Raw genomic sequence first — 19,274 nt, 5'->3', positions numbered from 1 at the left:
ATAACCAGATTAGGCACAAAAATGTGGAAGTTGAAAAACACATTATTGGACAAACAGTGGGCCAAGGAGAATATTGCAAAAGAAATCAGCAACTACCTTGAAACAAATGAACATGACAACACAAAATATCAAAGCATATGGGGTGCAGCAAAAGTTGTACTGAAAGGAAAATTCATAGCCATGAATGCCTATATTAAAAAAGAAGAAAAAGCTAAAATCAAAGACCTTACTGCAGATCTGGTGGAATTAGAAAATGAACAACATGCTAATCCCAAAGGAAGTAAGAAGAAGGAAATAGTAAAGATAAGAGTAGAACAAAATGAAGGTGAAAATAAGAATGCACTAGAAAAAAAAAGAAATTCAAAAGTTGGTTCTTCTAGGAGATCAATAAACTTGACAAAACCTTAGCTAGACTAACAAAATAAAAGTGAGAGAAGATGCAAATATATAAAATAAGAAACAAGAAAGCAGATATCACCACTGACCCCACAAAAATAGATTATCAAAAGAGGATACTTTGAAAAATGATATGCCAACAAGGATAATGTAGAAGAAATGGAAAAATTCCTAGAAACACATGAGAAGCCTACATTTTATGAAAGAAGAAATTCATGAATTAAGAGATTAATCACAAGTAAAGAGATAGAATCAGTAATCAAGAACCTCCTCTTTTTTGAAGACTAATAGCTAAATAAATTCATCTGTCCTTAGCATTTCCCCCTATTATTCAAGTTCTTTTTCTGGTTGAATCACCAGTTAATGATTGGTAGTAATCCACTGGTGCCAGGTAAGCTCATCCCTGGGAGTCATGTCCCATGCTGGGGGAAAGGTAATGAAATTACATGCTCAGTTTGAATTAGAGAGTGGCCACTTTTGAGCAACATGGAGGCTCTCAGAAGATAACTTGTAGGCACCCTGTAGCTCTATGCCTAGTTGAAATTTCAGGCACACAGGCTCATAAGCACAGTCATCTTTATCAAGTGCTCATCATTGGACCATCCTTCTTCACTGGTGTTTGCTCTTACACTTGGGGGATTGTTGCTGTTCCATTGGGGAATGTGACAGGAACTCAGTCTTCAAAAAAGAGTTGGGAGGTCATCAGAGGGGTCGTGCCTATGCACACATCAGCAGGATGCCAGAAACAACCAAAGTAGATGCAACTCCAGTTACTGGTGATCCTGAGAGTTAGAGAGACACACAGGTTCTACAACCATGGCAGATTGCTCTGGAGTTCAGTGCCTTGTCATTGCGCTCTACTTTGGAATTTGTATTCCTGAATATGATGGAGCTGGTCTCAGATGTGACCTTTCTACACATGCTTCTTCTGTCACTTTTACTGAACTTGTGGTTGGTGCTGGGGTTGGTGTATGCTCAGGAGACTTGAATCTCTGGACTGGCCATGTGCCAGCTGGGCTCTGAGCCTCAGTAGATTTGTTACATCTACTCTCTGGTTCATTGGACTTACCCAGGTCAGCTAACAGAGAGGTGAAGATGGTCAACCACCACTCCAGGGAAATGAGAGTGTCAACAACTGCAAGCAGGAGAATCACATCCATCATCCTTGTGGGAACTAAGTTCCCTCTTGATATAGATTTGGAGTGAGTATCACCATTCCAGGGTCCACAGAATGGAGGAATAAAATATGGATTAGACTAGACTTATTTGTATTCTACTATAGAACTATTGTGACTAGTAATGGAAGAAACTGTAGCATTGATGTGAAGAAAGTGGCAATGGTAGTTGCTGAGGGCAGGGAGAGGGAAGAAAGGTGATGTGGAGGAATTTTGGGGCCCTGGATTTGTCCTGAGGCATATTGCAGGGACAGATGCTGGACATTATACATCCTGTAATAATCCACTGAAAGACTTGGGGATAGTGCAAACTACAAATTAAACTATATTTCATGCAGTTTAGCAGTGCTCCAAAATGAATTCACCAAATACAATTAATGTGTCACAATGATGAAAGAAGTTGCTGATGCGGAAGATGTGTAGGGTTGGGGGGGGGGGTGAATGGGAACCTCTTATAGATTTTAATGTAACATTTTTCATGATATATGTATCTTTTAAAAAGGTCAATTAAAAATAAATGAAAAAGAGGAAAAGCAAAAAAAAAACTATATTATTTCATTTTCTCACTGGTTATGTCTGGCTCTTTTATTGGCTTCATTTTTGAAGAAGTTTTGGATCTCAGAATGGCTAAAATTATGACAGGCAAAGATTGTTTTATGGTGGGTAGAGATTCACACAATAACCAAAGGAATGTCAAGTTCCCATCCTAGGGAGTCTGCCACATTGTTTAATGGAATACTAAGAATCTCCAGAGACCAGGGGCAATGACTATTGAAGGAGGATAGTCCATAGAATGGTCCTTGATAGTGATGACAATGCTTATGAAACTTTACTTTTGAAATGGAGACTTAACTTAGTATTATAGGGTGTTGAGTTGCCTCTTGTGAGCCTCCTTATTGCTTAAACATGGCACCTCTCTAAGCCCAACTCGGTATTTAAATACATTATCCCCCTGTCCCCCGCATGGAATATGCCCATCAGGATGAGACTCCTTGGCACTGAGGGACTACTACAAAGCATCAACTTGCAATGCAACTGAAAAAAGACATTGACCCAAAGGAGGAAAAGGTAAAGACAAATGAGTTTTTGTGGCTAAGAATCTTCAAAGTGATTTGGGAGTTCATTCCAGAGGTTACTCTTTTGAATGTCTCAGCAAGATCTCATTGACTGCCAAAATAGATACTACCCCAGATAGAAGTGCTTTTGAAGATTCTGGAAACACACAGACACTAAACTGAAGGAAGATAGTTAAGGAGTTTGATGTCTTGCCAGTGGACCCTTCTTAGGAATTTATGCTCCCCAGAGGTGGACTCAGTTGTGCTTTCCCTATACATGTTTCTTCTCTTCTTCTACTTGAATATTTAGTACTAGAGTTTTAAGGTGTATGCCCAACAGATTTAAATATTTGGGCTGTTCATGTGCCAGCTGGGCATCAAATCTCAATTAAATTGTAACACCTAATCTCAAGTTTATTGGTCTCACCCAGGACAAATAAAAAGGAGGGGATGGGAAGTAGCTGTGGCTCAGTCAGTTGGGCTCCTGTATACCATATGGGAGGCCCTGGGTTCACATCCTGGGGTCTCCTTGTGAAAACAGGCTCACTCACACACCGTGGAGAGCCAACACCCACAAGCGCTACAGATGGCTGCCTGGCCTGAAAGCACCACAGAGAGCTGACTCAGCAAGGTGATGCAACAGGAAAAAAAGAAAAAAAAAAGGAGACAAAGAAAAACACAGAAGAGTGTTCAGTGAATGGACAGAGAGCAGACAACAAGTAAGCCTAAGGGGGGCATAAATAAAATTAAAAAAAACAATAAATACAGATACAGAGAAGAACACACAGTGAATGGACACAAAGAGCAGACAACAAGCAAGCTGCAACGGGGGCGGGAATAAATAAAAAAAGAAGGTGATGATGAACAAATACCTTACCAATGAATTGAGAGAGTCTACTACAGCAAGCAAGAGATTCCCATCCATCACACCAAATGAGTTGCAGATCCCTCTCAATTAGAGGCACAGTGGACATAACCATCCCAGAATCCTCTGGATTGGGGAATGAACAATGGACTAAAATAGACTTACAGGTATTCTACTATTGAGTTATGGCGATTCTAGCAATGAAAGAAATTACATAAGTGATGTGGAGGCAGTGGTCACTAGAGGTTCTGGGGGTAGGGAGAGGGGAAAATGTGTAATATAGGGACATTTTCCATAACCTACATAATTGGGAATGAGAGCTTCTAAACAATAACGTAAATTTTAAATCATGCTTAGTGACAATGCTTACAAGTATGTTCATCAATTGCAATGAGTGTACCACACTAATGATGGATGTTTTCAATGTGGGTAAAAGTGAGAAGTGTGGGGAGCAGAGCATATGGGAATCCTCTATATTTTTATATAACACTTATGTAACCTAAGTATCTTTTAAAAAAATAGTTGAAATATGGTGGCATTTTGGGGACATTGGAATTGTCCTGAATGATTTTGCTATAACAGACACAAGCTACTACATATCTTGTCATAACTTGAAAAATATGTGGGAGTTTAAATTTTAATGTAAATTATAATCCACACATAGCAGCAATGCTCCAATATGTGTTCATCTATTTTAAAAATGTACCACACTAATGATGGATATTGTTTATGTGGGAAATTATGGGAGTGTTAGGAAGTGAGACATATGGGAATTCCTACATTTCTTATGTAACATTGATGCAATCTAAATATCTTTTAAAACTTAAAAAAAAAAATTTAAAAGATGTAAAAAAATTAAAAAAACCCAGGGATGATAGTATGGATAGAGCTTTCATTGAGGATCATAAAAATAAGTTTACCCCCCCCCCCCCATAATCACAAAATAACAGAGTGCTGAAAAGTAGATGACTTTATGGAGAAGAGCTAGAAAAATAAGATCAGCATTAGTGGAATTTTGATTTCATCAGTAGTGAAATAACAATATCTAAGAAAGCAGTAGTATATAAAAAAAGCCTTTATTCTGGACCCAAACACTATTCAATCAGGAGAAAAAATCTGTCAAAAATGACATATATTTATGCTTAATTATAGTTCAGAATTATTAGTAATAGAAATATGTAGACACCTATAGATGTTACACATACAGAAAATTGAACCTCTGCACACAGGATAAAATCGTCATTCCAAAGAGCAACTTTTTGTATATATTAAAAGGAAGAAGTCAACAGAATATGAATGATCCTATAAGACATAATTTTTAGTGAAAAAAAGCCATACAGAAAAAGACAAATATTGTATAATCATGCTTGAATGAAATACCCGGAACAGCAAATTTTAGATTCAGATAGCATATTACAGGTTGCTAGTGGTGTCAAGAGAGGATAGAAGAGATAATTATTGCTTAGTGGATGCAGAGTTTCTGATTGAGATGATGGCATATTTGGGATAATGGATGATAACAATCATATGTCAATATTTTGAATGCAACTAAATCACTGAATTGTACACTGGAAATTGATTAAAATAGGGAAAGCTGAGTTGTACCTTTGTCACTACAATAAAATTTTTTAAAATGAGGACCTATTTTAGCATCAGAGATTCACACTTTGAAACAAATTTTTTACTATAATGAAAGTAAGGAAATATTGCAAGAGTTGTAATTCTCCTTTAACTACAAAGAAAGAAACCCTGTGGAGATCATGAACATCTGAAGAGCGTTTTTGTTATAGTAACATTAATTGCTTACTGGAAACTCACTTAAGGGAGAATGACTAAGATTTAGTGAATGTAGAAGGAGGTCTTTTGGATAGAAGTTAACTGTAAGAAAACACCATGGGGTACTCATTGTTGAATATCTTTGAAATGAAAGTAAGAATACAATCAGCAAGATGTCTTTATCCCTTCATGCTCTAAGAGCTCACAAACAGAAAGAGTATGTTTGAATCTAATAAATATGGGAAATGGTCTTCAAGAAGCAAAATTTACCTCATCAGCAGCAAATACAAACAGGAAAGTATTTTTAAATTATTTATATGAATGTTCATCTTGTAAGAAGCCCAACCTTCCACTAGAAAGCAGATATTAAAAAAGTGAACTATGAATATATTTCTGTGAGAACATTTTCATCCTCAAATTATCTCTCATTCTACATCAGAGGACACACATAAGGAAGATACCTTATGAAGATACATAATACAGGTCAGCCTTCTGTTGCAACAAAACTTTGAAGGGTATGGGCTGGGGCAACTGTCAGAACAAATAACACACTGGACAAATGGTTAGACATGAACTTTATTGAAACTTACAAACAGAAGAGACTTTCATGGTAATGAGTAAAAAAATGAAATGAGCACTCCACAAATAGTTCAGAAATGGAGGGGGAATATAAATGGTCTCAGGACAAAGATATTCATAGGCTATGAGAACAGAGTTTCTGCAAAAGTTATTCAGCTTTTATGGTATTAAACTTTGTAGGACCATTAGTACTTTCTTTCCTTTGGAAAGCTGTATTACTTTTTAACTAGTAAGTTTCAAGGTTAAAGCACTACCTATGTTCTTTGAACTGTGTTTCATTTAAGCGGGGCAACCTGGTTTCTGGGATCCCACATCTTCAAATATAAGTCAGACCTTACACATAGGGGAGAAATCTGATGGTTGTAATGAATGTCAGTCATAGTTCAGCTCTCACAGTACACCAGAATATACAGATGGAGAGAATCCTTAAGAAAAAAGAAATGAATGTGAGAAAAAATAATCTCAATTGCCAAGCTTTACTAATCATCAGAAAACTCAAAAAGGAGAAAATCCTTCTAATAAAATGAATGTGGAAAATTCTCAGTAGTGTCAAAACTCAGGGAAATTTCAGACATTTTTGGGACTTCAGAATCATCTTCAATGGCATTATAATGACAGATACAGGCCATTATATATCTGGATATAACCTACAGAGACGAATGTGAGAGAGTGCAAACTACAATATAAACTATATTCCATATTGAGTGGCAATGCTCCAAAATATGTGTATCAATAGAAATGAATGTACTACTCTGATGAAAGACACTGTTAAAGTGGAAAAATGTGGGTGGTGTGGAGAGCAGGGTATATGGGAATCCACTATATATCCTCTGTAACATATATGTAATTGAAGTATCTCTTAAAAAATAAAAAATTGAAAAAAAAAGATTTATATTACTGGGTTTATATAATTAAACCATGTAAGAGAACATTTTTTTCAGGTTTATCTCCTGCAACCCAACTTTATAGTAGGCATAAAGTATGTTTTTTACATAACTATTCAGGAATATATACATTTTCTGGCACTTAATTCCTACATGTTTTATAAGGTAAAAATGCAATGTATGGTTTAAATAAACTATATCTTGAACTTAAATAAAATGAAAAATAATAAATCTACTTTCAGAGAAAGAAATAAGACAATAACAGTTAAAAAGCTAAGAGAGAGGGGGCAGGGCAAGATGGTGGCTGAGTGAGCACACCTGATAATCTCTCCTGCAAAGAAGCGGCTGGGCAGCGTTGGAAATTCTTCGGGACCAGGCTGTTTTGGGATTTTGCAGGGCAGGAGGTGTCTGGACATCAATTTGGTGGGAAGGTAACAGAGAAAATTTGTGTATAAGATAAAATTGAGGCTTTATTACATAGAGGTGGGGGCTGCACATGGGATGCTCCCTCCTGGGGTGGGTGGAGCCATGGCACCAGCTCTGCGGCAGCGATTCCTGGAGGCTCTGTAGTACTGGGGAATTCATAAGCCCTGAGTGGGCTATTGGGGGGCTAACAGGGCAGGAGGTCTTTGCAGACCAATTTGGGGAGACAAACGGAAGTTTTATTTTGAGGCGGGGAATTTTTAATTGCGGAAACAAATAATAGCGCTTCTGGCTAGAGCCCCACCCCCAAGGCTGGCTGCCGATCTGCAGCGGCATTAAATTGCTCGCAATAAAAAGACATCACCAGGAGGCTGTTTCAGGGACTGGCAGGGTGGGAGACGCCTGGAAGCCAATTAGGGGAATATTTGGTGAAGCGTGGGAATTTTGATTTCGGAATCTGATATCAGTGTTACCCACTGGAAACCCTCCCCCTGGGCCTGGCTACTGATCTGCAGCATCATTAAATTGGCTGCAGTGTAGAGGCGCCCCCAGGTGGCCATTTCAGGGGCTTACAGGGCAGGAAGTGTCCTGAAGTCAAATTGGTGATACAGCCACAAAAGAGACCCGAGTGAGAGTGTGAATTATGGGGTTCTCACACATAGGTCAGAGTTTGCGGATGTGACCTCCTCCATAGGGCTGGCACCCAGCTGCAGGAATCCATGAAGGCTGTGCTGCACTGCAGTACTCCCAGGCTCCCAGTTAACCAAATTTGAAGTTGCCAGATCTGAGTCCCCTAAACTCTGGTGGCCCACAACCCAGAGAATCACACCTCTTCAGTCTGCAATATCACAGACTTTTCATCCCTGAATCCATCATGCCCTGAGGTTGATCTGAGGTCCTTGAATGTCCTAGCCCTCAATGTTTGCGTTTTTTTCTTTTTTGTTTTGTTTTGTTTTATATTTATTTTATCTTTTATTTTTTATTGTCCTAATTTCTAACATTGCATTATCTCCCAGTCTTTTCTCCCATCATATCCCCCAAAGTCTTTTTTTTTTTCTCTCTCTGGTCCCTCATTTTCTTCTTATTTTATTTTATCTTAATTATACCATCAACACCTCACATTTGCTGGGTTTCCTCATCCTCCCTTACCTCATTTCTGTGTGAATTGATTTTGGCTACCTACACTATTCCCTTTCCCCTACATCTTGATATCTTCCATCATCTACTATCTCTCCTATATTCCACCTCCCTTTCTTTGAGCCACAAAGTGTCTAACTCTTAATTTCTAATACCTTTCTTTTGTTTTCTGTCTTTTATCCACTCTTAAAACTATTGCCTTTCTTTTCTCTTTCCCTTTCTCATGAAAACACTAGCTTTTAAATTCATACCATATTCCTCCCATATTCAGTAGACTACCTCATTATAGGTACTCTACCTACTGCTATAACTGTACACAACTTACATGAATCTAATATCCATCCTCCCAGATCTCATATTGTTGCTCTGTTAACATTTATTACCAATACTACTTTACAAATTTTCCTTGCTTACACAAATGACTTTCCCTGGCCCTAATACTTTCCTTCAAAGTGAACTCAGCCAACAATAACAAATTAGAATAAGAAGAACAAAGTGACAAAGAGAAGATATAACACTTACACAAAAACAACAGCTAATTAATGCCCAAGACTAGACAAAGAAGCTAAGGAACTGATTAAACCTGTCAAGATAAAATGATGAACAGACAGCAACAAAAATCTACAAACCAAACCCTTAATCAGGAAAACATGGTTGAATCCAATGAACCAACTAAACACCAGGAAGGGGAGTAGAACTTCACACAAGTAATTAAAGATCTCAGAACATATATCACAGACAAATTTAATGAAGTAAAGGAAGAGGTTAACAATATGAAGACAACACTTGGAGGGGAAATGGCAGACGTACACAAAAAGATAACAGATATGATGGAAATGAATAACACAGTTCAAGAAATCAAAAATATGCTCGCAGCAAATAACAGCAGATTAGAAGAGGCAGAGCAGAGATTTAGTGATGTGGAAGACAGTACATCGGAAATCAAACAGATAGTAGAATTGATCGATAAAAAGATAGAAAAAATCCAGCTAGAACTTAGAGACCTGAATGATAATGCAAAACACACTAACATACATATTATAGGCATCCCAGAAGGAGAAGAGAAGGGAAAGGGGTCAGAAGGAGTGTTGCAGGAAATAATGGCTGAAAACGTCCCAAATCTACTGAAAGAGACAGATGTATATATCCAAGAAGCAAGCGCACCCCAATCATCATAAACCCCAACAGGCCCACCCCAAGACATATACTTGTAAAATTATCCATTGCTCAAGACAAAGAGAAAATTCTAAAAGCAGCAAGAGAAAAGAAAACAATCACATACAAGGGAAGCTCCATAAGATTAAATGCTGATTTCTCATCTGAAACCATGGAGGCAAGAAGGCAGTGGTATGATATAGTCAAGGTACTAAAAGAAAAAATTTCCAACCAAAAATACTCTATCCAGCTAAACTAGAATTCAAAAATGTTGGAGAGTTCAAAATATTCACAGAAAAACAGAAACTGAAAGAGTATGCCAACAAGAAAGCTCCCCTTCCAGAAATTCTAAAGGGAGTTCTGCAGAAAGAAAGGCAAAAACAGGACAGACAGAGCTGGAGGAGAGTGTAACAAAAAAGACAAAGAGAGAAGAAATAACAAAGAAACAAAATATCACAAACACAAGTCCAATCAAAATATGGCTAACATAAATAATTTCTTGAAAGAAATAACACTGAATGTCAATAGATTTAACTCATCTATCAAAAGATTCAGACTGGTACATTGGATAAGGAAATATGACCCATCTATATGCTGTCTAGCCAGAGACTCAGGGAGGCTGAAAGTGAATGGTTGGAAAACAATCTTACAAGCAAACAATAACCCAAAAAAGGCAGGAGTAGCTATATTAATATCAGACAAAATAGACTTTAAATGCAAAACAATTGTGAGAGACAAAGAAGGATACTACATATTAGTGAAAGGGACAATCTGTCAAGTAGAACAAACAATCATAAATATTTATGCTCCTAACAAGGGTGCCTCTAAATACATGAGGCAAATGCTGGAAAAACTAAGTGAAAGAATAGATGCGTCTACAATTAGAGTGGGGGATTTTAATACACCACTATCAACTCTGGAAAGAACATCTCAAAAGAGAATCACTAAAGAAACAAAATATTTGAACAGTATATTAGAGGAGCTGGATCTAATAGACATATACAGATCATTAAACCCAAACACAGGAGGATAAAAATTTTTCTCAAGTATACACGGATCATTCTCCAAGATAGACCATATGCCAGGCCACAAAGAAAGGCTTAATGAATTCAGAAAGATTGAAATCATACAAAATAATATCTCTGACCACAGTGGAGGGAAGCTGGAAATCTGCAAGGACCAGAGGCCCAGATTTCACACCAAGATATGGAAATTAAACAGCACACTCTTAGAAAAACAGTGGGTCAAAGAGAAAATCTCAAAAGAAATCAATGACTACTTTGAAACAAATGATAATGATAACAAAACATACCAAAATTTATGTGATGCAGCAAAAGCAGTACTGAGAGGGAAATTTATAGCCATAAATTCATACATCAAAAAAGAAGAAAGAGCAAAAATTGAAGAACTAACTGCACATTTGGAGGAATTAGAAAAACAACAACAAAGTAATCCAACAGGAAGAAGGAAGGAAATAGCAAAGATAAGAGCAGAACTAAATGAAACAGAAAATAAGAAAGCACTTGAAAAGATAAACAAGACCAAGAGCTGGTTTTTTGAGAAGATCAACAAAATTGACAAACCTTTACTGAGACTAAAAAGTAAAAAAGAGAGAAGATGCAAATACACAAAATAAGAAATGAGAAAGGAGATATCACCACTGACCCCACAGAAATAAAGACTATCATAAGACGATACTTTGAAAAACTATATTCCAAAAAAATGACAATTCAGACAATATGGACAAATTCCTAGAAACACATAAGCAGCCTTTATTGATGAAAGAAGAAATTGATGATCTCAACAAACCAATCACAAGTAAAGAGAATCAGTCATTAAAAACCTCTCAACAAAGAAGAGCCTAGGGCCAAATGGCTTCACAGGTGAAATCTACAAAAAATTCCGGAAAGAAATAACTCCAATCCTGCTGAAACTCTTCCAAAAAATCAAAACAGAAGGAACATTGCCTAAGTCATTCTATGATGCCAACATTACCCTAGTACCAAAGTCAAACAAAGACACCACAAGAGAGGAAAATTACAGACCAATTTCTCTAATGAACCTAGATGCAAAGATACTTAACAAAAATACTTGCTAATCATACTCAACAACACATTAAATGAATTATACACCACGACCAAGTGGGATTCATTCCAGGTATGCAAGGATGGTTCAACATAAGAAAATCAATCAATGTAATACACCATATAAACAGATTGAAGGAAAAAAAATTACATGATTTTATCTATAGATGCAGAAAAAGCATTTGACAAAATACAGCACCCTTTTTTGATAAAAAACACTCCAAAAGTTCGGAATATAAGGAAATTTTTTGAACATGATAAAGAGTATATATGAAAAACCTACAGCCAACATCGTTTACAGTGGAGAAATCCTAAAATCCTTCCCTCTAAAGTCAGGAACAAGATAAGGATGCCTACTGTCTCCCCTACTATTTAACATTGTCTTAGAAGTACTTGCTCGAGCACTAAGGCAAGAACCAGATATAAAAGGTATTCAAATTGGAAAGGAAGAAGTCAAAATTTCATTATTTGCAGATGACATGATCCTATACATAGAAAACCCTGAGAGGTCTACAACAAAGCTTCTAGAACTCATAAATGAGTTTAGTAAAGTCACAGGTTATAAGATCAATGTGCAAAAATCAGTAGCATTTCTGTACACCAATAATGAGCAAGATCAGGAGGAAATCAAGAAACAAATACCATTCACAATAGTAAATTAAAAAATCAAATATTTAGGAATAAATTTAACTAAAGATGTAAAAAACCTATACACCAAGAACTATAAAAGAAAGTTCAAGGAAATCAAAGAAGACCTAAATAAATGGAAGAATATTCCCTGTTCATGGATAGGAAGACTAAATATTATTAAGATGTCTATCCTACCAAAACTGATCTACACATTCAATGCAATCCCAATAAAAATCAACACAGCCTTCTATAAGGAACTAGAAAAACTAACTATGAAGTTTATTTGGAAAGGAAAGAGGCCCCAAATAGCCAAAGACATATTGAAAAAGAAAAATGAAATTGGAGGAATCACACTACCTGACATCAAAACATACAACAAACTACAGTAGTGAAAACAGCATGGTATTGGCATAAGGAGAGACACACAGACCAATGGAATCGAATTGAAAGTTCTGATATGGAACCTCATATATATAGCCATATAATATTCGATAAATCCCCCAAACCCTCTCAATGGGGAGAGAATGGCCTATTCAGCAAATGGTGCCTGGAGAACTGAATATCCTTAAGTAGAAGAATGAAAGAGGATTACCATCTCACACCTAATACAAAGATCAACTCAAGATTGATCAAAGATCTAAATATAAGAGTCAAGACCATAAAGACCTTGGAAAGCAGTGTAGGGAAACATCTACAAGATCTTGTAATAGGAAATGGCTTCATAAACATCACACCAAAAGCATGAGCAGCAAAAGAACAAATAGATAAATGGGAATTCTACAAAATTAAAGACTTCTGCACTTCAAAGGAGTTTGTCAAGAAAGTAAAAAGGGAACATACACAATGGGAGAAAATATTTGGCAACCATATTTCCGATAAGAGTCTTATAACTTGCATATATAAAGAACTCCTATATCTTGAAAATAAAAAGATAAACAACCCATTTAAAAAATGGGAAAAAGATTTAAACAGGCACGTCTCCAAAGAAGAAATAAAAATGGCTAAAAGCACATGAAAAAATGCTCCAAATCTCTAGCTATCAGGGAAATGCAAATCAAAAGTACAATGAGATACCATCTTACTCCCATAAGATTGGCAGCTATGAAAAAAACAGAAGAATACAAATTCTGGAGAGGATGTGAAGAAATGGGAACACTCATCCACTGCTGGTGGAAATGCAAAAGGATACAACCATTTTGGAGGACAGTTTGACGGTTTCTCAAAAAACTAACCATAAATTTGCCATATGACCCAGCAATACCACTGCTGGGTATATACCCAGAAGAACTGAAAACAAGGACACAAACCGATATATGCACACCAATGTTCACAGCAGCATTGTTCACTATTGCCAAAAGTTGGAATCAACCCAAATGCCCATCAACAGATGAGTGGATCAAAAAAATGTGGTATATATGTACAATGGAATACTACTCGGCTTTAAGAACAAAAACACTACAAACATACGTGATAACATGGATGAATCTTGAGAACCTTATTTTGAGTGAAGCAACCCAGGCATTGAAGGACAAATACTACATGCCCTCAATGATATGAAATAAGCAAGCTGCCTCAGAGAGTTAGAGACTGGAAGATAGGCTTACAGGAAATCGGGGGGTAGAGGAAGGATGTTAGCTGACATCTACTTGGGTGAAATCTATGATAAGCTGGCGGTAAGTATGTGCACAAGGCAGAGATAAAATGGGGGCACAGGGTTACCTTTGGGTGGGGCTTTGCGAGTTTGAGAGGGGTAGGGATGGGCGGATGGGTAACATTGCCGAAGAAATTGGGGGGAGGGAGGGGCATATACGAACATAGGAGATTCTCAGGTGTTGGTTGAAAGTAAAATGCTGAGAAAAACTTTTCAAAATATAATGAGGAAAGTTACCTGTTTAAGATACTCAAAGGGGATAATCTGATGCAGGACAGACTCCTAGGGAATATCTGAATGCTCATTTTGCCAGAGTGGGTGATACCATTTTGTAGAGACCCTTATAATGAGAGTGAAAATAGACCCACATCCTAGGGAGGACTAATGCCATCAAATAGAGGGCACTGTATCTCTCAAGAGAAAGGGTGGCTCCCAGGGCATTAGGGCAGCTGAGCAAGTCAAGCCCTCAACACTGTTGCAAGTATCGCTGAACATGGCTCCTCAAGAAATGAAGATTGACTGTCACTGTGGGCCCAAGAGGAGGGGGAAATAGATATTGAATAGATGGAACCAAAGTAAGTGTGAGGGCAAAAGAAGTGTTTCATAAGAGTACACAAGGATGGATATAAAACATGTAATATTACACCAAAAACATATAGGGGATGAGAGACTAATAATGTAAACCATAATGTAAAACATAGGATAACTAAAAAATTTAGAAAACTGTAAAGCCTAAAATATAAACCACAATGTAAACACAAATGTCACGTTGTTTGAAAGCTATTGTCTCAATATCTGTACATCAGTTTCAGTAACTATGATATGAATAAGTTAAAAGATTATCGCTGTGGAAGGGAAAAGGTTTTATAATGGATATGTGGGAGTAGTGTATATTGTATAGATGAATTACTGTGATCTAAGGCTCTTGTGAAGAGAAGCTCAATAATTAGGAAAAAAGAAAAGAAAAAGATAGGATGTAGAATTTTTCCCAATCATTATGTATTCTATATCTAACCTTTAAACTCATCACTATATTCCATTTTATTAGTAAGGGAACCTGACATATTGGGCTTCACTTTTCAGGAAGTTTTGGATCACAGAGTGGTTCAACAATGGCAGCGGAGCAATACTGGTATGGGATGCTATTGACAGGCAATATATGGTTGACAGGGAGTTATACAGGGCATGTGTCCACGGTGCATGGAAATGTTTGGATATACTCATAGTGGAAACAATTTAAAACAACAGCTGGGGGGGTACTGGGTTCCTGGCCAGGCGGGGCTCTGTCATGGTCCCTAGGGGAGCAGCAGCAGTCCCCCAGGTGCAACGGTAAGGACCAGGAAGGAATGAGGTTCCAAAAGTGAGCCCCTGATACTAATGACTATGCTTGTGAGCCTATACATCTGAAATAAGAACAAGGCCTAGAGCAGCACGGTGCCTAGGAGTTCCCTCCTGACAGCCTCTGTGTTATTCAAATGTGGCCAGTCTCGAAGCCAAATTCAGCATGTCAATGCAATGCCTTCCCCCCAGCGTGGGACATGACACCCAGGGATGAGCCTCCCTGGCACCGAGGGATCACTACCAAGTACCAGCTGATGACGTAACTAGAAAACGACCTTGAATTAAGGGTTCAACGCAGACTAGCAGAATATCCCTGTCTACATATATAACAGGAATTAAAAATGCTGTTTGACCTAAGGTATGGGGGAAATGGAAAGGACAAATGAGTTCATATGGCTATGAGTCTCTAAAAAAGAGCCTGGAGGTTGTCAGAAGGATTGCCTTTATGCACACCTGAGCAGAGACTCAGAGACAGATAAAGTAGATACAACCCCAGGTATTGGTTCTTTTGAGGGCTGAAGAGACCCACAGATTCTATGGTCATGGCAGATGGGGTTCACTGCCATGTCAGTTGGCCCTTCTTTGGAGCTGGTGTTTCTGCATGATGGAGCTGGACTCAGATGGGATCTCTTTTCACAAACCTTTCATGCTACTTTACTGGAATTGTAGTTGGTGCTGGGGCTTAAGATATATCTAGGGGATTTGAATCTCTGGACTGACAATATGATAGCCAGGCCTGAGCCTCAACAGACTTCAGCTCCTACACTCTGATTTATTGGACTTACCCCACTCAGCTAACATGGAGTTGAAGAATGTTAACCACCACACCATGGAGCCTAGAGTGCCTGCAACTGAAAGCAGGAGGATTGTATCCAGTATCCATGTGGAATCTAAAACCCCTCTTGACATAATTGTGGAATGGACACAACCAAGCCAAGGTCTACAGGAAGGAGGAATACAGTAAGGATCAGAGTGGACTTAATGATATCCTATTCATGAACTATTGTGGTTAATAATCGAGAAAATGTGGCTTTGGTGAGGAAAAATTGGCCATGGTGGTGGCTGGGTGCGGGGAATGGGAGGATGGGATGAGATGTAGAGGCATTTTCGGGACTTGGAGTTGTCCTGGGTGGTGCTCCAGGGACAATTACCGGACATGTCCTCCCATGGCCCACTGGATGGAATGTGGGAGAGTGTGGGCTATGGTGTGGACCACAGGCCATGGGGTGCAGCAATGCCCAGAGATGTACTCACCAGACGCAATGGATGTGTCATGATGATGGGGGAGATTGTTACTGTGGGGGGAGTGGTGTGGTGGGGGCGTTGGGGGTGAATGGGGACCTCATTTTTTTTTAAGGTAATATTTTCAAATTGAGTAGAATTTGGGGAAAAAAATGATTTAGGGAAAGTGTATATAAAAGGGCAGGAAGTGAAAGGATTGAAATGGGTGGTTTCCAGAGGACTGGGAGGGACACTGGTGAAACAATGAAGTCCCGATGTATGCAACAACATGGATGAATCTTGAGGACATCATGTTGAATGAAATAAGTCACATGCAAAAGACAAATCTTTTATGGCCTCAGTAATACAAACTAATAAGTAAACTCATGGAGCTAAGTTCTAGAGCATAAGTTACCAGGAGATACAATGAGGATAGATAATGGGGAACTGATACTTAATGTGTTCAGACTTTTTAATAAGGTTGACTGTAAATGTTTTTAAATGGATACACATCATGGTAGCAAATTATTGTGAGTGTTCCTATATGGGCATGATTGTGGTTGAAAGGAGAAGTTTATGGTTGTTTATGTCATTAGAAGGAAACTAGACAATGAACTTGGCACTATATAACATAATGAATTCAGTTGTGGTTGATGAATGTAGTCAATAATACAAATATAAGAATGTTCTTTAATGAACTATAATAAATGTATGCCACTCATACAAGATGCTAATAATAGAGTGTTATAGGGGAACAATACGAATAATGCAAATTCTGACCTTAGTTAACAGTAATATTGTAATATTTTCATCAACTGTAACAAATGCACCTTAACAATGCAAAAGAGCATTAATAGAAGAATTAAAGAGTATGGTAGTCTTCTTTTTGAAGTAATGAAAATGTTCTAAATTCATTGTGTTGATGAATGCAAAGTTATGTGATTATACTGAGAGCCATGGAGTGTATGTTATGAATGGAGTGTGTGGAGCACAAATAATTAAAACTCTAAAAAAAAAAAAAAAGCTAGGAGAAAAGAGACAAATTTAATAATTGAAAATGACAGCTATATAATATAATATCCCCTACCAATTGCTGGGGGAAAATAATTATCAACCATAAATTAATTGTCCATGTTTACAACCATCTAAAATGGGGGTAAGATAAAATAAAGGGGCCTGCCACTGAGGGGCTAATTAAAGGAGGCCAAGTAACCATATTGGCTGCAGCTGTGGAAACAGCTAATGCTATACTGCTCTCAGATAAAAAAAAAAAAATGAGTTTGGAGAAACCATAAAAGATAATAAGGGAGGAATATAGAATGAAGAAGGAAGTAGAAGAACTGTGAAAAAAAGATAATTCTGCAGAATTCAATGAAGAAGGAATATATGTCAACCTTCATATTCACCAGTAAACTTCTTCGGTGTCATGATATATTGATCCATAAAAAGGCTACATTAAAGCATCAGAAACCAAAACGAGATGTACTAATATAGTTCCAAATGAACATGTCTAGCCTCAACTGATATTTGACTAGAATGGGAAGAGAGAGAAGTGGAATGGCTACAATCCATAAGAACACATGAATATTGTAGACGATATGATAAAGTTGACCTGGAAAAATGAAAATTGAATGTTCAAAAATCCCAAGAAGAACTAGCATCAGGCAAATTAGTAAAACTGTATAATTATCCAAAACTCCAGTGGGGAGAAGAGGAACCCAATTCTCAGCTGCAAGAAGGACATAATAGTGAATATTAGGATGAAGATGACTATGCGGATGATATTGACAAGGCTTTTGACTATAAGACATGGATTACAGACTGGAATATCAGAATTCTACAAAATATTGCAAAATATGTGTAGAATTTAGTTCCAAATTCTGTTTAAGTTAACCCAAATACTAGAGCGATGAGTGATAATCCCTATGCTAATGCAGGGAAGAGTCCAGATGAAGTTAGTTATGTGTGAGCTAACTTTCATAGATACAGTAAAGACACCATTTCAAAGACTCCGACTTATTTTTTTGCTTGGGAAGCCTAAGAAAAAGAATCTGAAGTGAATCTGCAATTAGATCTACAAACCTGGAGTTGTATAAGTCATTCAAAGTAGAAAAAGAAGATTTCACAGAACGACAGAAAGAAAGCATCCTGGAAAATTATGATAGTCAAGAACACCTTGGATGCCCCTCTAACAGAATTACTTTTACTTTAAACAAGAATATGTGGAATACTCAAGATAAAGGTCAGGAGCAGGCTTTTGCATGATTTAAGTATGAGGAGAATGTGAAGATCAACAATAGCAAGATCTTTCTGGAAAGAAGGCCAGTGGAAATACAAATATTACGTTGTACTGGAGAAATTGAGAAGGAGATTGCTAATGCAGAGGGATGTTTTGAAAATGATATAACTGGAGAAGAGTACTTGAAGAAACCTCAAATCCTCATGGAGATGCATCAAGTAAAGCCAAAGAGGAAAACTCTTCATCATTTCTTCTTTCTGCCAGACTTAAATAAAACTTGCAGAAGTCTCATGGCAAACTTCTTTCCACACTGAAAAATCAAAACAAAGAGGAAGCACATTGAGTGGGAATTAAGACTTTGTTTTTATTAGTGATGTGGAAAGAGAACTTGGGTGTGTACCTATCAGAGTGTTATCTACTCAGCACTTCATAATACTTCACATATTTTTAACACAAATATATTTTTAAGACATATTAATTACTTTTTCTCAATGAAAAGTCTTCATTTTCTAAAATGACGTCTAACTCTATAATTTCAGTTATTTTATAGTTATTTGTCTTTGACTTCTAAGATTTTCCTGTGAGGTCTGAAGCTAAAAAAATGATTCTACCTTGGGCTTTTCTTCCTGGAAAGGAAATATATATAACATGTGAGTCACATTT

At 37.4% G+C, this 19,274-nt stretch overlaps 1 pseudogene; it reads left to right on the top strand.

The window, feature by feature from the left end:
- The first annotated feature begins 180 nt into the window (after positions 1-180).
- On the top strand, positions 181-18,925 carry LOC101421140 (pre-mRNA-splicing factor SLU7 pseudogene; annotated as a pseudogene).
- The last annotated feature ends 349 nt before the right edge of the window (positions 18,926-19,274 follow it).

Source organism: Dasypus novemcinctus, chromosome 16, assembly GCF_030445035.2.
Source record: "Dasypus novemcinctus isolate mDasNov1 chromosome 16, mDasNov1.1.hap2, whole genome shotgun sequence".
NCBI lineage: Eukaryota > Metazoa > Chordata > Mammalia > Cingulata > Dasypodidae > Dasypus > Dasypus novemcinctus.
Note: the sequence above shows the minus strand (reverse complement) of the source record. Positions and strands in the feature narration are given on the sequence as shown.